The following is a 23,678-nucleotide window of genomic DNA, read 5'->3' as shown; positions in this document are numbered from 1 at the left end:
TTAACCATAATGAACAGGTCAGACCTATTGCATCGAAAATATTTTTCTTTGTGACCCAATAAGGCCTCTGGCAGACTACAGTTATAAAATCAGAAACGGGTATGGAAATACAGGTTGCAAAACAATACACAAACCCTCAACAAGACCCGCACAAGAATCCTCACAGTAAAATTCATCCCCTCCAACACTTTCCTGGGTTTGTCAGAGTGTGGACAACACTAAACCCATTGCCTACTACAGCAATCTGTGAGATACCATGTAACAAAATACTCTTTAAGGGGCAGAACTTTTGGGGCACAAAGAAGTAAATGCCATTGTGCTTACTGAGAATCTCTTCTTGCTGGAGTTGATAGGACCGCCAGTTAGAAACCCACTGCTTCCTCTTAAATTGGGCATGGGGCTCAGACGGATCTCCGAAAGGACTGGGGTAAGATCGGTCCTGTTTTGGAGAAGAATCTGAGCTATTCCTGAGCTTCATTCCTACCGATAGGGAACGGAGGAGGTACTTAGTATTCTGGGGCAAAAGAGCTCCCTTGGTTTAAATCTGTTAGAGAGACAATGAGGAAGATGGGGAATACGTAACTGTGGGAGAACCGGAGGGTGGCATCTTCCACTTCCAAAGTAGACCTCAAGAGAAATTATGGTCAATATAAACTGCAATCTCTCCTGACCTGGTCCTCCCTATGCCCATTGACAGACATGTTTCTCTTGTAGAAGGCTGAACACAAAGCAGAACAGTTTTTAGATGATTGAACCCACACTGGCAAGGAAGCTATATATTCAGATTAGATATGGGTCTTTGCCACTGCGCTCATACACTGGCAAGTGGGCCTCTACCAATGGAGCCACCAAGTGTGCCAGTCCAGTGGGACCACAAAGGCAACAGTGAAACCCGTCTGTTTTTTTTGCCTGGCATACAGGTTTAGCAGGGAAAATGGCTAATTCTTGTATGCCGGAAGTTAGGTAGTAGACAGTACAAGGAGACCACTCAAATTCTATTACTGACACAAGCCAATATTTAGTTTTTTTGTCTCGCGGTACCGGTTATTGATGTGGCGTACTAGGCAAAAGCTGAGCTCTCAACCTATTGCACTGGGTGTTTCGGAGATAGTGTAATCTTGTAGATGACCCCCACTTAAAGATCTTTGCACTTTTATTTGCAGGGGAGACTAGATATATTCTTTAGATACACGATTATTGCACTATATTGGGCTGCAGAGAACTGAAGTAATGGTTACCCCTTTGTGGGTGTAGTTTCCCAGTCGAATAATGAGCCAAAATTATTGATTGTATTTGCTTGAATCGAGTCTTATTTTTCTGCATTTTATTCTTTAAAGAAAACAAAACAACATTATTTTCCATTTATATTATAGGATTGTATCTTTACATGTGTTTTAACTGTTTATGATTGCATACATTGATTTATAACAGTTTTTTTTATGGCAACATGCAGAAATGAAGATCATATGAGGATGATGTAACAAAATACCTGTCAATAGCTTACAACACAATGTAATAACAGACAATTACCGGCTTTAACAAATGCTTTTCAAAATTAATAAGGTAGACCTACTTCCTTCGCCATAACTTTTCACAATGAGCAGACCAGACCTATGGCTCCAGACACAGCCTTTCCCAGTGCACTAATTAGGCATATTGCTCGTCACTGTAACCAACTCGGGCCTACACTTCGGAGGGTAAGCTTTTCCACAAGGCATTAACCAGACAGTCATAAAATTACAAAGCATACAAATTACAGTTGAGTAAGCATAATATTATCTCTCCTAAGAGGGTCTAACATGGATTATCACAGAGGAAAACGTCTATAACCACAGTTTGTTACATGGGTAACCTGCACCAAAACATTGGCCAACTACGGTAAACGGAAAGATTCCACCTAACAAAATACCTATCGGTAGGCATTCATGAAGAGTAATAACAATCCATATTTAAATGCCTGTTGACTTTAACACATGCTTCTCACAAAAAATAAGCCAAGCATTGTGCCTTGGACATAACATTTCATAATAGACGGATTAGACTTAAAGCTATGATCCTAGGAAGGCCACCATAAGCAACTCAGTCCTGCGATACCAAGTATAAGCTCTGCCACAACCCACAAAAGTGCAATTCAAGCAGTCTTTATTGGAAGCACACAAACGTGGGCCAATCAAATCCTGTGCTCATGGGGCATCCATGTGTGGGGGAAGCCTAACTCCTCTCTCCGCAGTACTCTGGAAGCTCTTTTTTTGTTGATCACATAAGATCACACAACGTTTGTGCTGTCAAGCCAGACCTAAAAATCCATCTAGATAACTGCTGCCCTGGGCATCCCATACTGCTCTGAAACATTTACCTGCACGATAAAATATAAAGTTAATGATGAAGAGAAAGGTCTGGAACTGCAATATATTCCTCATAGCACCCCCCCCCCCCCGTGCTGCTGTCTGCAGGAAAAAAATAACTGAATAATCCAGTTATCTAAAATACTTTAGCAGCATCACAATGTCGCGTGTGTACCAGGAAAGTTCAAGCTCTGGCTGCCATACTACTGCCAGCTAAGGCAGCTGGGTGAATAAAATAATCACAGGTGTGTAGAGGGGAAGCACGGTTTTCTGTGGCAGCACACAACCCCTGACCAGAGCCAAAGCCCCTCTCTGTGGTACTCCTGAAAACTCGTTTCATGTCCCTGGAGACAGACAACCGAATGTACCCAGGATCATTGAAACTGGTCACTCACATAATTCGTGTTCTGAACTCTGCTCTCATATGGCCAGTCTGGGTAACTAACCAGTTGAGTAATAAATGCAGTGCTCGTCCCCAAACAGATTTTGATCGCTGCTGATTAGGCGTTGAGCAACTGCACAATTCGAAAGTCTTGAAAGGAGGAAGCGTGCCTGAGGAAGTGCTGCCTGCAGCTGAAAGACGACAAATATTCGTCACTTTCGGGCGTGGCAGCTCAACGCTGTCCGATCATGACTGCTAGCTCCAAATTCACTGCACTGGTTCTTCGTTGGTTTGGGCGTCGACGGATCGGGAAGGGCAGGCAGAACTGAGCACAAATCCAGATTTACCAGGCTGGTCTGGAGATTACGTCTGATTTCCATTCAGCCTCCTTAGGGGTGGGAATACATGATCTGCCCTCCAGTGTGTGTGTGTGTGTGTGTGTGTGTGTGTGTGTGTGTGTGTGTGTGTGTGTGTGTGTGTGTGTGTGTGTGTGTACAGATATAGAGTGAGAGATAGGGAGACTGTTAGCGTCACTTTGAAGAAAAAACTCTTTGCAGGCTATCTCTATATTTACATAGCTGACCCCTCTCCTATAGAACAGTGATTTTGTATTACAAACAAAAAATTAGGAGATTTAAAAAAAAAAAGTTTACTATTTAACAAAAAATATACAGGCTGATCTTCCATTTACTGACACAGTGACAGCTCAGTCAATAAAAGGAAGAAGACCGACAAGCCAGTAGGCGGCTGAGAGGATTTATTACTCTGTTGGTACTGCCAGTTATCAGCTTGCAGATGCAAAGGGCACCCCTCCTGTGGTAGCAAGGAGGCCACTCAACCCCCTACTCCGCGGCTCAGTGCTGCTGGACAGTACCAGGTCACAGACTGGCCTAGCAGAGTCTACGGGATTTGATGATTAAATTCATATTTCACAGGGACCCGTGATATGTTTTCAAAACCACTGCATTTTGCGATGCACTAAAAAGCACCCAAACATGTTTTTTATACGTACGTTTTGAATAAGCTTGTGTAGAACACCTTCTACCAGGAGTATGGCACTGGAGGGCTTTCCTATTGTGAGAGCTGTTTTTATACAGTTCTGGGATTTTCTTATCGATGGAGTATGCTTGGCGGAGTATGGTTAGTAGAGATTTGTTAAATGTCTACTTGAGCAATGACTCGTATGTTAACCTGAAAGTGAAATACCTTTTAAACCTACTGATGATCTTCGCAGTGGCCTATGTGTAGGGACAGGTTTACTAAAAAAGTAAGTCGATTTTCATTGTGCGGAATAGTTTGTTGTCCATATCCAGGTAGTATTCGGGCAAGTATTGTTAGATGGGTAACTAGCCATGAGACAATGTTCTTCATTCGAGGGCATCGTATGTTTTCAGCTACCTTTAAATGAACAATTCACAAACACAGGCTGGTCTGATGTAGAGATAGTGTTACTGGGATGGCAGCCATTTCCCAAATACATAGAAATTGCAACCAGTTCCTTCAGTGCATCCAGCAAACAAACGGCACCGTATGGATGACATGGAGTTGAGGTAAATCTAGATAAACAAAATGCACCAGACAGAGATTCTTAGTGTCCACTAGGTGATTTACAGTCTACAACTCACAGGAACCCAATCAGCCTCTGCTCGACCATAAGAACAGTAGAGCAAGCCTTCCAAGAGGGAGCATATTAGGATGCACGACACATTCTGCATCAAGGTTGCCCCACATGCGTGTTTGTTTCACAGTGAAATCTGCTCCAAAATACAAGTTCTTTGGGGATGCCATGAACATTCATCATCACGGCTCAGTTTATCTGCCAGAACCTGCTCTCACTGCCTGTGCTCCAGGCCGGTCTGAATTCCAGAGTACATTCCTTTTCCCTATTAACGTTTGCATGGAATCCAGAGAGTTCTTAAGTTGCCCTACTTTTGGGTTGAGTAGATCACCGAGGCATTTTTTTTACCACTCCGATACCTTCAGTCCAGCATTTTAAAAGGAATTAGCAAACTTGCTGGTACTTGAAGGCACAGAAAAGCAAACATTAGAAAAGCCAACAGGTCTCACTTTTCTTAAATATGCAATGACAAGGCTAAAAGGTCTGGCTTTTTTCTGGGAAGCGTTTGGCAATGTTGAGCATTTTGCTACCAGCCATCTTAGAATGCAAGTGCCATAATGAAGTAATCTCTCAATTTGAAAACTGGTAGGACAGCACTTTTCGTATCAGACTGTATTAGCACAGGTTAGTTGTACCCTTAGACAAGAGAAGTTTAAAAATGTGTAAACAGTAAAATATTGCTATACTTATAACAATGGATTTTAGTTGCACCTGTAAGAATGTTTATTGCTTCGTGAAGAGCAAGCTCTAAATCCAACAACCGGTTATCAAGACATCAACAAATGAACTTACAAGGGTGATCACTGACCAGCCACAAAGACAAACAGGGTATGCTTCCAAACCAAACTAATGTAATTAACCAGAAATTAAGTTATCATGTCAGTAAAGTACATCAAACACACACTGACTTTGAATTGTAAACTGTAGGCCACGTTGCTTCTGCAGTCCAACAAAATAACTATTTGAGTGCCATCACAACAGGAACAGAAATGGGACAATGCAACTAACAACCCACAAAATGCCAGGGCCTCAATGGATAGCTCACCAAAGAATGGAAAACCATGAAAATCCCATTAAATTCAATTGCAGAAATGGGCTAATTCAAAGCCAACACTCTTCCAAAGAGTTTGTGAAAATACCAGTAACAAATTCACAACAAAATTTAGATTGCCTGTAACAAGAAGTAAATGTGGGATGGGAGAGAAACAAGTGGCCACTTGAGATAAATGGGTTACTTAAATATTGACTACTATTTTGGAAGGATAGACACCTCTGGATAAAAGTCAGGGTATTCCAGTCTTGTAAATATAAACAAAAAAAAACCTAAGACAAAATAAAAAGTTGAAAACAAATACTAATTCAAAAATAGAAGTAACCAATAAATATTCCAAAACCTAGTTTGCTTTTTTCTCGTTTTTTTTTTTTTTTTTTTTTTAAACCTAGGTGATGGGTAAAGGGGTTGTGGCAATAGGCTGAACGAGAAAAGGCAGAAAAGTAGTGGTAGGGTGGCAGACTACACTAGGTACAAAAAAACAAAATTAAACCGTTAACAAGAAAAATGGATACGTTATGCCGAATATGAACCTTATTAAATGTTTTGGGGCTCTTGTTTTTGATCTTTAACCCCTTCCATGCTGCGGACGGCCCCCGGCCGTCCGACGTTACAGTGGGCGTGTGCGGAGGACGGCCGGGGGCTGTCCGAATCCCGCCCACTTATTAATTTGCCTGCACAGCAGGGGCATTAGCGCAGCGCGCAAGGGGTTACATTTTGTCTCCTAATGATTAAACAACATTTGAGATGTTTTGCTCAATATATTAAAAACCATCTTTTTAGTAGTTCTCTGAACCTGTTTTAACAAACGTATTAGCATACTACAAAACCCCTCTGCGCCTAGGGAACACACATCCACTCTCAATACGGTAATCAAGGGTTAATTACAGCATGGCTGGTGGCTGTCTAAGGACAGTCACAAATGTGTTATTTTTTGAGAGGTGGTCTTCATTGCAGACCACAAGAACCAGAATAGGGATGACATAAATACCCCTCTCAGCACCAACACCAAGAACCCCCTCCTGTTGCGCATACCTTTATGAAACCTCTATATTGTCTGCATTGAATAAAGCTTCATTCACACAGAAGACTGAGGGTGTCAAATAAACAGCAGGTGAATACCAACAGTAGCTCGGTCTTGCACCAGACACAAGGAGATGATGGAAGGACACTCACCCCTAATCACAGTTCTGGGGTGAATCCATCATCGTTCTTTAGCTCACTTCGCCACCCCAGTTCAGACCCAGCCATACGCAAATTAGTCTTGACCCGGTTCCTCATGGGAACAGTCCAGCCCGAACTGCCAAGCCAGGTCTTCCCTGGACCGGAAACAAGCATCCGGTTTCAGCTCTCCGTTCATCTCCTTGTGTTTGCTTTGTTCCCCTTAAGTTGGGTATGCCCAGATGTGGGTCCCTTGCTCACTTTGCCACCGGATTCAAGCTAGCCAGGCTGATGAGGGCGTTACCCCAAAACCGGTTTCAGGATGCTGGTTTCCGGTCCAGGGGAAGACCCGGCTTGGAAGTTCGGACTGGACTGTTTCCACGAGGAGCAGAGTCAAGACTGATTTGCATATGGCTGGGTCTGAACTAGGGTGGCGAGGTGAGCTAAAAAACAGTGATGGATTCAACCCAGATCTGTGACTGGGGGTCAGTGTCTGAAAAGTTTTAGCACTCCGTCCATCATCTCCTTGTGTTTGCTTCGGTCTTACACCAGACCACAAGGCATTCAAAGTGCTAATTTTGTTTATTTCCCCAAGTCAATAGCAACTAGCGTAAACTAAATTGATAGATGACAAGTAGAGTCAGGTCAACTGGATTTTAATATGTGACGTTTGATTTGATAATACACCGGCAAGCGAAAGGCTTGCTGCTGATGACACCTGTGAGTAACGTGTGCAGTCACAGAGTCAAATCCTGAAGAATCCTTTATGCCTATAATCCTTCAATGGTTGATAAGTGTGTGCTTTGCAGCAAGACCATTATCCAAATGAGCTATCATACCACCAACACATTTTAAAGGATTTTCCTGAGCTGCATGTTAAATGCAGAATTGAGTGAAAACTGATTCAGATGCAAATTTCACATGGACCTAGTAAGTTCCAGGTGCAAACTGCTCAAGATATTACCTGGAAGAATTACACAAAGAAAATATACCAGAAAGTAGAAACATGAATTGGCAAAGCCTAAAGGTCAAGCATAGTCTACACCATTGCTTTTTTTGTCATGAGTTTTGTAAAACCTTATTGTTGAGGAATATGCTAGACATAATATATATATATATATATATATATATATATATATATATATATATATATATATATATATTACCTACTGGCGGTCGCCAGTAGGTAGTTATAGTTAGGACCACGTTTCCATAGGAAATCCTCAACATTCTATTTTGAATAACTTTGGCGCCGGTTGACGAATCCTCGCAAATTTTTCAAAATAGGTGGGGCGCTACGCTCCGCTCCTACCCTGAAAGTCTCGGGGGGATTCGTCAAGCGGGGGCTGAGATAAAAGGGGGGTCCCAAAACACGTTTTTCCCATGCATTTTTCCATAGGACCTTTATAGACACAGCTACAGCCCGAACGGCTGAACAGAATTACTTGAAATTTGGCAGAGAGGTAGCCCTCAGGTCAAGGAAGTGCCTTTTGTTGGTTTGGTGTAAATCTGTTCAGTAGATTCTGAGAAAATAGCCTTTAAATCAATATATATATCTGAGCCAGCTTACGGTGCGCTTACGGTACGCTTACCGTACGCGTACGGTGACGTGCGCGAGCGCGATTCTGATTGGCTGTTACATCTAAGTAAACATTCGAATCGGTCGAAACCAGGAAGCGGCGGCCGCCATTTTCTCTCTCGCACTGTGAGGGAGGGCTGTAAACAAAGGCAAAAAACATATAAAGGGGCTGTTTAGACAGCGCCCATGCACATAGCCATGTTAGTTGAGTCCTCAAAGATCCCCCAAGGCCAAAAACGGTAAATTTTTATTTTTTGAAAATTTCGCCGATTACGCTTACCGTACGCGTACCGTGCGCTTACACTAAAAAATATTTTAAAAAAAAAAAAACACACTGTGCATGGCATATTATTGTCATCACTTACAAATTAAATTTAACAGATTACCTATCTCAAGGAAGCGCATAATATGTCCTCCATGTGCGCACGGTGCGTAACGTGCCCACCTTGCGTGTACGGCACTAACTGCGTAAAGTGGGCGCGCGGTGCGCGAAGCGCACCGCGTGCTCACTGTGCGCGCACGGTGCGCGAAGCGCACCGTGCGCGCACGGAACGAACTGCGTTAAGTGGGTGCGCACGCCACGAATGGCGTAAAGTAACTTAGCATTTAAAAAAACCGTACAAATTCACTGAAAAAACCATCGGTTTCACACACGTTATAGTTAGGAATTAGCATTTAAAAAAACCTTGCTAATTCACTGAAAAAACCATAGGTTTCACACATGTTATAGTTAGCTGGAAATTTTACTGATAAAAAACCAATGAAATTCCCCCGTTATAGTTACTGTAGGCAACTATAACTCACGCGACCGTAATCCTCTGCTGATGACATATGTGTCTTTATGAAAAAAAAAAATTTGTAATATATGTATAGCTAAAATTTAATGGAAGAAGACATGGGCAAATAAGTGTCTAAATACAGTATTAGCATCAGCAGAGGATTACGGTCGCGTGAGTTATAGTTGCCTACAGTAACTATAACGGGGGAATTTCATTGGTTTTTTATCAGTAAAATTTCCAGCTAACTATAACATGTGTGAAACCTATGGTTTTTTCAGTGAATTAGCAAGGTTTTTTAAATGCTAATTCCTAACTATAACGTGTGTGAAACCTATGGTTTTTTCAGTGAATATATATATATATATATACACACACACACACACATATATACACACACACACATATATATATATATATATATATATATATATATGATTTGAAAAAGCACACATTACTTAGGATGCCCTCCCTGTGAAAGAACCAAATACTGACATTCACAGTGACTGTAACCAACGGCTGATGTGGGCTAACCCACTGCCACTTGCTGCAGTGGGCATACGACAAAGGTGAAAACCACAAAAAAAATCCAATGGATGAAAAGGGACCCAAAGCAGCCTTTGCTCTGCCATATGCGCTGTAGGACAAGCCTTCCAAAAGAAAGCAAGGTTACTGTGTGTATTAGGCTGCATATGAGACATTCTACAGCAAGGGTGTGTACACGATTTAAGTTTGCATTTTTTGTTTTACAGTGTAATTCCCTAAAAGTAGGTATACTAGATATATTGGTCCTGATTAAGATGTTGGACGGAGCAGAGTCTGTCCGACATCGTTTGGGTATTGGAACCGAACGACCTCCTGTCGACGGTTCTGGCCCAGCAAATAGGATACCACCGAAGCCTGCTCGGTCGCAATCCTATTCTTTTTTTTTTTTTTTTTTTTTTTTTTTTTTTTGAAAAACCTTTATTGACGTTTCAATCACTTACACGTATGGGCCTACAACCCCCCGGGGCCGGCCGCTAAGCAATCAGAACAATAAAAGCACATGTAAACACAGGCGGCACCTCGGAGAGCAAAGTCTACAATACAGTATAGTCCGGCCAATGAGCCGCTCAGGCAGGACACCAGGAGAGAAAGGGTTTTTCATTTTATAATAAAACAAAACAGTAGGATCAGGTGCCAAATAGTTTCCCAACAGCGATAAGGGGCAAGGATAAGAGACGCAAGCAGCAAGCAGCAATACATTGAATCAATGGCGCAAACACGGGAAAGGACGGATGGGGAGCAATATCAAAGATAGTTGCGCCTACAGGTCCCCGTACCTAAAGCCCAGCGAACCCCCCGGAAACTGTGGCACACATTAAGAGCAAGCGATTCACAATAAGAGAGGTGTACCGCGCTGATCCCAGAAAAACAAGCAAAAAGAAACAGAGAAGAAAAAGGAGGCCATGGAAAAAGAGATAAAGACTAAAGAGTCCCCTCCCCCATCCCCCCACCCTGCACCTCTGCGAATGAGTATGGCCCCACCCCCCAGCAGTGTGCCTGTCGCCCTGGAACTAGACCCGAAATATAGAAGAGACAGGGAAAAAAGGAGTAAGAAAGAGCCCCCCCAGACGGGGGGGCGGAGGGAATGTAATAAACTGGAGGAGGGCCTTCAAAACATACCCCCGGCTTCTCCCTCCCGCACGGTGGAGTCTCCCCACAGCAAACAATTAGCAGCACCAAGTTGATCATATCAAAAAAGGAGGGGGGGAGTGGGGAGCATTATGCACCAACTATGCGAATAACCATGAGAGCACGCAACCATGAGTCCGCCTGTCTACTAGGTGACCACTCCCGAAGGATCAGCCTCAGCCTTGACCGCTCTTTGCGATTCTGCCCATGCCTGCCCCTCGACCCAGCACCATGTCCGATGTCCCAAGGTACAGGAGTGTCCAAAAACAGTCGGGAAGCGACGCACACAGGTGGGGTGGAAGTCTCTGAGCATCAGCACGGACCGCTTCATGGGGGGGCGTCTTTTCCAGTGCCGCCCCAGGATCTGCCGCAATCCTATTCTTAACAATGGGAGCATGCATTCCAAACGGAATTGTTAAGAGCAGAGGTGCAGTTCATCCCTGCACCCCCGTGACAGGCACCACAATGTGCCTGCCACCGGGTGCTTGGATTATCAGGGGGGCACTTAGGCCACCATTCGGATGCCTTGCACCCATGGGGACCCCCAAAGTTGGATTCCCACAGCCTTTCTGTGTCGGAAAGGCCGGCACAGAAAGGCTGTGGGAATCTTCCATCGCAATCCCTCAGCCGGAAAGAGCCACCTGATGGATTGTTGGAGGATTCCCGAATGGCATCAGTGCTCTCCGAACCAGTCGGAGGCTATTGGGAAATCCGGTTCGGATTCTTTTCCGACCGACCACATCAAAATGGATCGGTCAGAAAGGAAACCGAACGGGCCATTTCGATGTGGTCGGAACGGCTCAGACCGTCAGAGCCGTTTCCAACTGCATCAAATCGGCCCCATAACGCTAGTAAAATCTAAAGGTGCTGGCCAACACCAGACCAAAAAGTGCACGTTTACCTGATGGCAGAGCCCCCCGAAAAAAAGGACCTTCGCTATACAGGAATCTCCCTAGAGCAAAGTTATTGACAGCAATTCCAGAATACATTAAAATAAGCTCCTTAGAAGAAAAACCCATCATTATCCAACTCCTTCTCAAAGTAAAACATAACTGGATGAAATCAACAGAAATTGTGTACCGGTTGTAAAGATGTTAAGCTGGATTTGCTGCACATCAATGTGGCACGAAGGAGCCTTCAGGGTCTTCTAGAAGACAGCAAAGAGGATGTGTGAGAGGGACAGATCAATTACTTTGTTTAAATTCTTGCATCCCACATTTCCAACTTGGTGTCACCACATAAGTAACAAGACTAAACGATCACATAGAACACGGAGTAGAATCTTGGTTATTAATTTGTACATTAAGCCTCTCCAGGGTGCCACATATCATAGCTTTCTCTGAACAGTGAATGCACACGCTATGCCTGTGTGCTCCAGAGGCTCCTCATGTTGTCGGTAAAGTATCCTAAGCAACTCAGTAGTCCCATAATGGCCTCCGCGTTCTTCACAACATTTGTCTGTGATCCCAGAGTTCCTCACAATGGGGCCTACTTACTCAGGGGCTTATTACAAGTCTGGCAGTCCATGGACCGCCAGACTTGCTGGGGTGCAGCGGTGGGGGGCTTCCGACTACCCTCTTACGACAGAGATCCCTGGCAGTGACACAGCGGTCTTGAGGCTGCAATATGCTTGGCAGGGCTGCTGCAGCCCCCGCCAAGCATATCACCAGTTTTCTTAATGCCTCACTTTTCGGTGAGGAAACTGAAGGGGCCCTACAGGTCACCCTTGTGCCTCTGCCCCCTGGGGTGCATTCAGGGGGGGGGGGGGGGGTCATGTTGTGCCTCCCTGTGTGCATACACCCAAATCCCTGCACGGCACTGACTGCCACAGGCCATGCAGGTACTGATTTGGATGTTCCTACAGCGATGCCCATTTCATAGGCACCGCTGCATGAACACCAAAGAACAGCCCTCCAGACAGGAGAAAAATCTTAATCTAGCAGATGGTTCAAACACAGATTTGGCAGTGCGGGAGCAGGGCAGTCCCGCTCACGCACTGCCAAACTCATAATAAGGCCCGAAGGCATCTTGGAGTAGGCAAAATACAACTCCCATAGAACTCTTCTACATAATCTTACATGCCTTAGTGAGGCCTCAAAACATTTAAAATGGAAATATTCATATATATGTAGTACAAATGGAAAAAACAGTGTGGTCTTTTCACTTTTACTAATAGGGAGTTGGATTTTCCGGGCAGACTCTAAATGGAATACAGAGTGTGTAAAAGGGTACTCCATTACTACTCCTTCCTGTACTCCTAAATACTTTTTATGACTCTGGCCCCAATGGATCCATGTACCACATACCTGCTTAGATAAGGAAAGGATACATAAAAAAACTCAATAACCCCCTGAGAGGTTAGGGATCAACCTGGATAATGGTAATATGCCAACAAGGGGATCGTTTTGAATTAAAAAACTAAATATAGATAGTATGGCCCAGAATTGTGACACTATAGAATTAAACTAGAGGCAAAAACGCCATGCAACTTATCGTACGAATAAAATGGGAAAAGGAACAGGCGTTCACAATATCTGTTTCCACAAAATGATGTATACTCTTTGTACTTAGAAATAATGCAAAATATAGGGTACTTGAGATAAACAACCCTCCAAACATTAATCATGCGCAAAAAGAATAAAGTCAAAAATATTTTTTCAACACTATAGATCAATGTATGTGAAGTCCACTCTATATGTGGAAGAGTCCATTATATGCAATAAATCATCTGGGGATCCAAAGATTTATGCACGAGAAGTGAAGCAGTCATCGACGTTTCGATCTCAAATGTCAGTCGTATTTGGGAGCATCCTAAGGACAATATATTTTTATAGGAAGATTAAAGATGACCCAAAGAGATTATGTTAAATCAGGCTGTTCATTGTGTGTATCATTAGTGTATGTGTTTAGGTTTTAAGAGTCTAAATGACTGAATCATGCACATGCAATTGTTATTAAGAGTATCAGTCTTAACTGGAGCAATCACTGAGTGCTGCGCACTGTTGCCAAAATGTGCTACACTCGCCGATTACTCCCCATCGATTGACTCTGTGGAGCTTAAATTATTTTTAACCAGTTCAGACAGTGACACTAACAACATGTACATGATTCAGTAAGCATTGACTTAACTTAGAGACCCCAACAAGCACCCTTCAACAGAGAGGAAAAATAAAAAGTAACTCATTATTGGTATGGACTGATTTGTAACCAGAAAATGAAATCCTTTCTGAGGAAGATAGTGCTGCAACACATTCTGCGGGTTTCCTAGAAACAATGTAGTCTGACTCAGAGACTGCAATTTTATCAGAAAGCACTGCTAAACTTTGTATAAGTAAGGCTGGTATGATTGATTTTCCAATGTGCATAGTTGAGCAATTACTCCATTAGATATTCCAGTAGATAGTAGTTAGAAACGGGAGAAGAGTATCCATATGCACTTAAGGGAAATATCAGTTTGAAAATGTTCATACGATGCAATTGGTGGAATGGTGATGCAGAGTTAAACAAGGATATCAAGAACACGATAGATGTATATATATATATATACATACATACACACACACACATACTAGAGGTGCCGATAGATCATAGTATTTACAACGAAGGACGGAGAAAACCATTAAAAAAAATTTAAAATTAAAAAAAAAAAAAAAAAAAAAAGAAGAGGAGTGGAGCACTATATACGCAGTCTGGGTGGGCAAATAACATAACAGGAAGCAGCAGAAACAAGAGTGACGGCAAAAGATCACCAAGCCTTCAAAGTAGACACAGGATGTCACTGTGAAACCAGCAAGAAACGTAACAAGATCACTGCCACTGTCTAGGAGGAGCGATCCAGGTGCACGCGTATTTTGTGTGGCTGAATTGCCTCAATTCGTCATATGCTGACACAGGCACACGTGTAAAGGGGGTTCAGGGCCACAACACACAGACCACCATGCCTTCGCAGTAAGCACAGTGCCACAATGTAATAACCAGCGGGAATGAGAAAAAAAGGCCACACCAAGCGCAAACTGAATTAAGACCACCCAACACACGAGCAAAAACCCAGAGAACTAAAACTACGCATTTTTAAAAGTGACAAAGTCCAAACTCAGTGGGGTACATAACGAAGAACACTGCAAGCATGAAGGGCCTATCCAGGAGACCAAGAGACTAACAACAACACCGGCAACAGGGTACATAGTAGTATAGAGCTAAGATACAGGTGATGCCCACGGCTGTGTCCAACATAGAGGAAAACAGAACAGATCCCGGGAAAAACTGCGACATCGGAATACAGCAGATCACCACAACCAACAACTGATGAAAAGGTCAGACAAGAAGCATACAACTAAATGTAAATGTAAATGTCGACAAGAGCAAAGTGTAGGCAACAAGATCAACATCAGGATAAAGCCCCCAAGATAGCACAACCCACCCTGGGCAGAGGATCGCCAGAGACCCCCACAAAGCAACAAGGCAACGACACACAACAAACGTGGCTGAAAGAGAAATTGAAAATCTAAAGGGGCCGTAAAGAAACCTCACAAGTGCAGAGACATCAATCCATAGCACAGAAAGGGGACGAAAGATTCAAACTACAGCAAGAGAAGAGAGGGCTACCAATCATGGCTGGTAACGCAGCAGTCAAAGAACAGGAACGACACACTAACTGACTCCCCCATCAAACAAAGACCTGATATCAATAGCACACTGGACACTATTCTGAAAAAATTGGCTGCGGTCCACGAACTAACCAAAACAACTAAACAAACTGCAGATGCAATACAATTAGAACTGGCCGCGGTTAGAGCGGGAATACACGCGGCAAACAATAGACTGACGGAAGTGGAACAGAGAGTTAGCGACATAAGAGGATGGGGAGCAAAAGACAAAGCACTGCTGGATCTAACCAAAACAACGACAATACTCCAAAGACAAACGGCTGAACTGGACTATCGAAACAGAAGGGGGAACATTAGAATCCTGGGTGTCCCGGAGGGTGAGGAAGAAAAAACTGGGTCATGCATCGCCTTTATAGAAGACATGATCCCCAAAATTACGAACCTTAAACTCGACCACCCTCTCGAGCTGGACAAGGCTTATAGAGTACCAGCCTCCAAACTTACAAATAGGGCAGTACCACGCCCCATAATATGCAAACCACTTCGATCGCAACACACTGAAGCTATTTTCGCTGTGGCTAGGAAAAAACAAACTATGCAGTGGAACGGACACAAGAAAATCCTCACACAGGACTACTCTAAGCCCACAGTGGACATAAGAAAAGGGTTTCTGGCCCAGCTAGACAAACTAAGGAAGGAGAACATTATTTTCTCATTTGTAGGCCCTACAAAGTTCAGAATTAGTGACAAAGGAAGATTGCACGTCTATGAAGACCCAAAAGAGCTGTCCAGATATTTAAAAGGACCATCACAGCAAGAGATGGAAATTTCGCAAGCAGGAACAAGCAAGAGGCAAGCCTCGCCGGAACCAAGAGTGGAATGACTGAAGGAGCAAAGACTAAAATCGAACATTTAAGCACGCTCTGGAACTGAAACCTTTTCTACCTCAGTACACATGACCTACCTCAGGCGTAACCAAGGGCCCCAAATATCTACCTTGAATGGATGACTCACTTGCGAGAATGAAACTAGAATTCGAACCAGCGCAAGAAGTGGTGAGGACAGAGAGTCTACAGAAACAGAGTCTGTAACAAGAATAACACCAGATGACGGGACTCAACAGAGAACAATTGAACATTATATCCTTTTTGGGGGAGGGGGGGGGAAACTAAATGAAGAAAATAAGGGGAAACGAAGCATCCATGAGGGAAATACCTACACTGTTAAATAAGGACAATAGAGAGCAAGACAGATAATGAGGAGGAGGGGTATCAATATTAGCAAAACTAACAAAGAATCAAAGTATACCAGGGGGGGTGGAGCGGGATATTGCAGTCGCACGTCTAAAATACGATGTTTTGGTACAGGGAGGGAAGGGGGGAGGGGGAAGGGAAGTTTTGTTTTTGTTATGTCAGTACTGAATGTCAGGTACATCTACTTTGAATCTATCCACTGTCCTCTATCCTAGCTTAACCTTTCTCTCTACACTTCTGCATGCAAGAAAGAAATCGCCACTAGGGCCTGGGGGGGGGGGGGGGGGGAGACTACAGAAGAAGACCCAACAGGGGGAGACATAGACAGTACCCACCCACTAGGCAGAATACCAAAGGGGGAGGGAGGAGTCCAAACACATCGCAAGGGAGGGTTTGGGCGAACATCCATCGTAAGCAAATGTCGCAAGACAGCCCGAAATCATTAGCGGCCAACCTAAATATAGTCTCCCTAAATGTTAAGGGTCTCAACCACCCAGTCAAGAGGAAGAAAATACTAGACTACCTAGCTAAAACAAAAGGAGAGGTCTTCCTGCTGCAGGAGACCAGGCTGTCTTTAGATGATGCCGAACGAATTAGAGTGAGATGGATCGGACTGATGGCCTGCTCTATGGCCACAGGGAAAAAGCAGGGGGTGATCACCCTGATAAACAAGAACTCCAAAGTAACAATAGAGGATCAACAAAACGATGAAGAAGGAAGGATACTTGTTACGCATTTGAAAAAGGGGAGAAGAAAGCATACATGTAGTGAACATCTATGGCCCCAACGCTGATGACTCCGAATTTTGGGAGGACATCTCGAAAAGACTGGAAGCAATTCCACAAAATGACCTAACAGTGTTGGCAGGCGACTTCAACATAGCACTAGATTACACTCTGGACAGACAATCACAGTGCCACTCACTCCCCCCAAACGCACACGCCACACTAAAAAACATATGCACCAGGTTCAACCTTAAAGATCCGTGGCGACTACAACACCCTGACACTAGAGATTACACCTTTTATTCCAACCCACACAACTCATACAGCAGGATAGACTACATATTAATCTCAGGCACACACACCCACTTAATAGAACACACTGACATTGCGACAAGAACTGTCTCGGACCACTCGTGCATCAGCCTATTGCTGTGCAGGAGACACAACGAAGACCATCCACGTAGATGGAGATTCAATAGCGACGTCTTGTCAGACCAGGCCAACAAAGATAAAATAGAAGAAGCCATTAAAGAATATATCAGATTTAATGATACACCGGGCATGGACCCAAGACCATGTGGGACGCACTCAAGGCCACAATCAGGGGCACAATTATAGATATTACAGCCAAAATTAACAGAAATGCGAAAGCACAGATAGACAAACTAGAAAAGGACATCAAAAGGTTAAAGGCAACCCATATCACAGATTCAGAGAACGCTTGCGCACTGACAGACCTCACAAAGAAAAAATACAAATACAACAGAATCTTGAGCGAAAGGGCCGGAATGTAGATAAACAAATATAAAGCAATTAACCTCTACGAGGCTAACAAAGCAGGGAAGATCCTGGCCTCCTACCTGAAACGCAAACAAAGACAGCATACTATCTCAGCAATCACAGACTTACAAAACATCACACACACAAGACACAAGGAGATCCTACGAACATTCAGTGAGTTCTATCAAGATCTCTACAAAAAAGACCAATCTTTGGACGAAGGTGGCTGCACAGATTACCTAGATAGACTAAACCTCCCGAAGATAACGTCGTAGGAAGCTTATACATTGGGATGGGAGATAAGCTCAACAGAAATGGATATGGCAGTGAAGTCTCAAAGATAACAGGGCACCCGGGCCAGATGGGTACACAGCCACCTTCTATAAGACTTTCTTAACTCACCTGCAACCAATTATGAAAAAAGTATTCAACCACTGCGAGGGGGCGGGGGTGGTCTCACAAACCATGTCTGAAGCAAACATAACAGTGAACCCGAAAGAAGGCAAAAACACTCAGCTGCCCCAAAACTACAGGCCCATCTCACTAATCAATGTTGACTGCAAAGTATACGCCAAAATCCTGACAACAAGGCTTAACAAGGTTCTACCACAGCTGATAAGTAACGCACAGGTAGTATTCCTAAAGACACGCATGTCACATGATAACACCAGACTCCTGTGTCATACTCGAAAGGGCCGCCAAGATTGGCGAAACAGCGGTGACCATTACACTAGACGCTGAGGAAGCGTTTGATAGGGTATCATGGCACTTCCTGGAGCAGTGCATGCGGACATACAACTTGGGGGAATCATATACACGTAAAGTCATGGCACTATACGAAAAACCTAGAGCTCGAATTGTAGTCAATGGGGCGGTCTCAGAACCTTTCACCCTACAGCGAGGGACAAGGCAGGGATGCCCCCTGTACCCCTCGCTGTTTCTGCTGGCCCTTGAACCACTGATCAGAGATATCGGGGCCAATGAGGAGATGAAGGGGGTCACTATCAATGAGGTCACAGTCAAACTAGCCGCGTACGCGGATGACATTCTCATTGTCACAGAGAGACCAAAATCCTCCATCACAGCCCTCATGGAGACCATTGAGAAGTATTCAACCCTTTCAGGATATAAGCTAAATAAGGACCAGTCAGAATGTAAACCACTTAACATCTACACCACTAGAGAGATACTGGGGGGAAATCGGGCCTAGCCTGGCAAACCGGTTTCATTAAATACCTAGGTATACACTTCGGTAATGACCTCAAAAGCACACTCGAACAAAATGAAAAACTAATGCTAGACAAGACAAAGACGCTGTTGGAGGACTGGTCGCCCAAATTCATAACATGGTGGGGGAGGATAGAGACAGTGAAGATGATGATCACCCCAATGGTCAACTACCTGTCGAATATGCTCCCTCTCATACTCACGGATGATTTCCATCGCAAAATAGACAAGATGATAAACAAATTCATCAGGTGAGACAAAAAAGAGCAAGGATAAGCCTTAAAAAATTAAGGCTAGACAAAAAACTGGTGGGACTAAATGTGGCCGACTTCAAAACTTTCCAAACTGCATTTTTAGCGAAACAGGGGACCTACTGGGTCCTGCCCAGCCAGGACTACACGCCGGTCTGGCTTATAATTGAGAGAGCCATCCTAAACAACCTTGAGCCAGTAGCTCTCCTAACCGCTAATAAACAGACACTGGATGCAAATCCAATACTCAAAAACACGAGAAATACCCTACTAAAAGTAGATCAAAAGATGGAACACAGCATAAAAAACTCAAGGTGGGAGTCACTGTGGGCAAACGCAAGGATAAAATACAGAGGTAAACCGCTATCTATAGACTCATGGAAAAAAACAGGCATCTCCTACCCTGCTCAGCTTGAAGAAGGAGAAAACCCCTCCACTTCCAGCATGCTAAAAACAAGCATAACTTACCAGACATAGAACTGTACAACTTCCTTAAAATCAAAACAGCCCTGACCAAAGCGAAACTCTCTAATCACAAGCCCTCAATCATCCAATACATGGCAAACCTCAACAGAATAGGCCACCAGGTATTTACAGACTACTACGACCCAGCTCAACCAAACTTAATGAAAAGACACTCACTTACTGGGAGTCTCAACTAGGAGCTACACTCTGCGAGAAAGAGACCCATATGCTATGGACCTCCCCCACACAAAGCAAAATATCCCCGGTTTTAGCTCAGACAAAATTCTGTCTTTTACACAAAACCTACTGGAACCCGGCGAGCCTGGGCCTGAGGGACAATGATCAGTGCTGGAATTGCAATAACGAAAAGGGGGACCTGGCACACCTTATCTATCACTGTCCCAAAGTCAAAAAATTCTGGGAGAAGATTTTCACATTCTAAAACAAAATGTTAGGTTGCACACTAAAAACGGAATTTGCTACCCTGGTAACTGCATTTATTACAACAGAGGTAGACTCACAACAAGATAGACCTACTGGATCTCCTTCTAACAGCGGGTGTCAAAATGATACTCACCAAATGGAAAGACACTTCCAAGGCAACGTTCAAGGTATGGCTCAACTGGGTGACGTATCTTAGAGGCGCTGACACAACTGCCCTACGAGACTCACCATGGAGACAGCCCTGCAGGCGAATGTGGGCATCCCTGGACAAGTACCTAGACCCATATGAGCCGCCCTGAATAGGACTAGAAGAATGACTCGAAAAGCCCACCCTCACGAGATCAAGACACTAGCGAGGAAAATAAAAATCTTCTGGCATGCCATCTCTTTCTCTCTCTACCCTAATTCCTATCTTTGCCCCTTCCATTCTCTCTCTTTCCCATACGATGACAGTGGATGGGGGGCAGTCAAGCTACCGAAAATGTACTACAGCTAACTCAGACAGTTTTGGCTGCCCTGTAACAACAAAGTGTTGATGATCACATGTTATATGTTGTAGGAAAAAAAAAAAAAAAAGTATATTGAAATTTAAAAAAAAAGAAAAATTGCGTTTTGCTATGCTAATAACTTTAGCGAAGTACGACAAATCTGCATGCAACTTTAGCCCCTCTCCCCCCAAAAAAATACACATCTTTTACCGATTTGGGTTCAGCATGGCATTTTTTGTAAGGATCTGACAAGTAAAGGCAAAAAAACATGGGGAGGCGGTGGAAGGGCGGTCAAAATGTTGATTTTTCCCATTTTAGGCTCTATAGGAAGCAGTTGGTGGTGCTATGGAAGAGACAGCTGAACTGAATTACATCAAACTTGGGATGAAATTAGAAGTTTACACACGGAAGTTACTTTGCATGGTGTAAATCTGTCAGTAATATTTTTTTTAAATGCATTATTGTAGCGTTTCTGTGGGCCTCGTATATACGATTGGATAAGGAAAATGTTTCCCTCATCGTTCACATTTGGTCCGTGAACCTAACCAGGTTTGCAGACTCAAAGATTATTTCAACTTTTATAAAAAATGCATGTCTGCCATTACAGGACACGGATGCTCAGTTCTTAAAGAGGGGCACAATAATCAAATAAGTAACAGCAGATAAAAGCACAACGTAATTAAATAACAATATTAAATTACTAAAAACTACTACATTCATAGTCATCTTCTTTCATAGTGTTAATGGTAATGGGACATGTAATCTCATCCCTAAGGTTATTTACATCTGCAGTTGTCACATCAAAGGTGAAGCTATAAGCATTGTAATATATACGAGTTACGGTTTGCATGACTTTTCTCTTACGTGTTGATTGCAGCCCAAACCATCTCATGAACGTGTGTTGAGACAGAAGCCAACGGAGGTTGGTTAATGAAAGATTTATTAAGCAAGATTAATATATAAGACCCACACGCAGGTGGAACAATGTCAAGTGTCAGTCAAGGTTGAAATGACAAACATTCTATAAACGTCACATTATACTGAATACTAACGTCACAGAAGCTGATGAATATGATTGGTTGGAAAGGAAAGGGAAGGAATAAGGTAGGGTGAGAACATGGAAGAGTGGTAGAGGATTGTGAGTACAACTGAGGACTAGGAGTACAACAAAGTGCGCAGTAATTTTCTATAAATGTTTATTACAAAGAAAACCAACACTAGTCATGTAATCCTTAAATTATCACAAAGGGACTTCGCAACTGGTGATATTTTGTAGAAAGCGTATTATCTGGGAGGGCAGAACACTGCTCCTAAAATGGTAAGAGCTCAGGGCTTTTGTAGGAAGGGTGGCCAACACATGCTGTGGCACACAGTTTCCAGTCACGTATTGTAGTGTGACAATGTAATGTATTCTTAGTGCTGTAATCAGTATTTGCTTTCATTAGCCTAATCAAACAATAAGTCGTGATTTGTATGTGTAAAGTGCAAGACTAGAAAGGGTCCAATAAGGTAGGGAGTGAGTTGACAACTATAATAATTGGCTGCAATCGAACAGATAGCAATAGTGATACACTCCTCGAGAAGTCCGTTCTCAAGCAGGCGTGGGTCACGGGTTTCCTATGAGAAGCCCCGTCAAGATTCCCAGGTCCATGCGTGACGCACTGCTCCAGTAAATGTTTTTTTTTTCTTCATATTCTGGGACTTAAGGTATTGTTTATTTCATTAAATGCAATTCATATAAATTCTGGAACTTAAGGTCTTGTTTATTTCATTACAAAACAGGACGGACCGCCCCCAGATTGAAAAGAAAAAAAAACCTGGGCTAGAGCTGCCTATCATTAATAGATTTGTGAAACCTGGGAGCCATGTGTGAGGCGTAATAACTACTGAAAGGAAACATACTGCAGATCCTCTTTCGATCACAGAGGCGTAGAGCAAAATGGGCGTGGCCTTTAAGTTTTAGAGTTTGGCAGGAAATTAGGAGGTTGTCGTTCATATGCAATTATGTAACAAAAGGTGTGAGAGGCAGGCTTTTCTTTGGTAGTTAGTGAATGTCCCTTTGACGACGTATATTATCAGCAAAGTAGGGAACTAGAACTTGGGTGCCTTAATCATAAAGTTTTACGCACAACAGTTAGTCGGTTTAGCATCTGGCAGTGATTCTGTGGATGCAAGCTCCTCTTGAAGCGTAGTTTGACCTAGTATTGGGGACCGCGTAATCTGTCTAGGTAACTTTGTCACTGCACTCACCTGTGGCTCGGTGACCAGCAGGAAGTGCACCTGGGCTCCCCGTGGCATCGTACCTGGCACAGCTCTCGCCCACCCAAGCCGCACCCTTCCCTCCTCGCGCCCCTCACCTGAGACCCAATGCTCTCAGCGACTCCTCACCGCTTCGCTTTTATTGATGTTCCCGAACACGGGCCTGGTCTCCCGCTAGAGAACAAAAATCCAATTTCCTCTGCTTTGCTAGTTTCCACTATTGCCTTGAAAAGTGAAGGAAGGGAGAGGCAATCGGAAAGCCAGATTACATTGATTGACATGCAAAAGGACGGCCCTAGGAGGGCCTTGGCATCTGTACTGCCCCATGAATCATTTGATTGGCTAGAATAAAAACACCCGCCCAGAGAAAGATGACCCACCCATCCCGGAAAGAGCCATGCTTGTCTGCCCCGGAAGAGACCGCACAGAATCGATGGTCCAGCCGCAGGGTACCGCGCACATAGTCTTGCTCGTTTGTATCACCGATTTGTACTTCAGTCCCTCTTTGGAGGCGCTCTGGCTTCAAACGACCGACACTCTCTGCATGAACACATCTGAACCGGGCAGCGACCTTTAAGAAGCCGAAGAAGGAA

At 43.6% G+C, this 23,678-nt stretch overlaps 1 protein-coding gene across 7 annotated transcripts in view; it reads right to left on the bottom strand.

The window, feature by feature from the left end:
- WASF2 (WASP family member 2) overlaps window positions 1-23,361 on the bottom strand; it is a 432,058-nt gene extending 408,697 nt beyond the window's left edge. For 2 of the 7 annotated variants that reach the window (XM_085645691.1, XM_085645696.1), the window contains exons 1-2: window positions 23,184-23,316; window positions 11,667-11,733 (exon numbers count right to left, since the gene is read on the bottom strand). The gene's annotated coding sequence lies outside the window, so the exon portion shown is untranslated. The other 5 variants (XM_085645690.1, XM_085645694.1, XM_085645693.1 and 2 more) reach the window with 4 other exon arrangements.
- Between the last annotated feature and the right edge of the window lie 317 nt (window positions 23,362-23,678).

The sequence above is a fragment of the Triturus cristatus genome, chromosome 3_1 (assembly GCF_964204655.1).
Source record: "Triturus cristatus chromosome 3_1, aTriCri1.1, whole genome shotgun sequence".
Classification (NCBI taxonomy): Eukaryota; Metazoa; Chordata; class Amphibia; order Caudata; family Salamandridae; genus Triturus; species Triturus cristatus.
The sequence above is the reverse complement of the archived record's forward strand: the minus strand, read 5'-3'. Positions and strand labels throughout refer to the sequence as shown.